Genomic DNA, 765 nt, shown 5'->3' with positions numbered 1-765 from the left:
CAGAAATGCCATTCCACTGTTTTGCTCATAGAATCGTCGTTTTAGTTCCGAATCGACCCGTTCAAATTGCGTTAGTTTCGTAATTTCATAATCTACGTGTTAGTACTACTGTTAATCATGTTTGCAACTTTTAAATGTTGAGGTTAGCTTTTGTTAAATAAATTGCTATAGGAAATCCCATTTAAATCATAACTTTTGCGTTTTAGCTCCGTTTTTTGTGAACTTTGCATTGACGTGATCGTAGCGAGACATAGATTATTTTCATAAACATTTTATCTTGTTTTCTATACTGTTGGTGTACTGTTCTAACTATAGGATTGTTTGCTTTGCATGTATACCTGTGGAATGTTGTATGTTGCCGTGTTGGTCGCGTTCAGACGGTGAGGAGAACGTTGGAGATCAAGAGTTCTTCGACGACCAATAGGACCAGCAAGAGTTTGTGAACCAAGGCAAGTATAGCATGGGCCTACCTTGATGTCCTATTCACTTTAATCATTTACTCATGTGCATGTGTCTAACTTTGATAACCTTAAAGACATTCTAGTCATTTAATGACCTGTTCCCTTGACTCCTATGGGTTAATTGCATATGGGTAGATTGCTAGTGCTCTAACTAAACATGATCTACACGATGGTTAATGGTTCTATGGAACTAAAAGTATAACGTGATTTGTAACAACTGATCCATAGGGCGAAGGTGCAAATGACTTTTGATAATGTTGCTCCCGGCCCTCCATAAGGACTTATCTGTCGGCAAAAGCTGGGA

This window comes from Miscanthus floridulus, unplaced genomic scaffold, assembly GCF_019320115.1.
Source record: "Miscanthus floridulus cultivar M001 unplaced genomic scaffold, ASM1932011v1 fs_311_1_2, whole genome shotgun sequence".
NCBI classification, from domain to species: domain Eukaryota; kingdom Viridiplantae; phylum Streptophyta; class Magnoliopsida; order Poales; family Poaceae; genus Miscanthus; species Miscanthus floridulus.
This window is presented reverse-complemented; position numbering follows the sequence as displayed.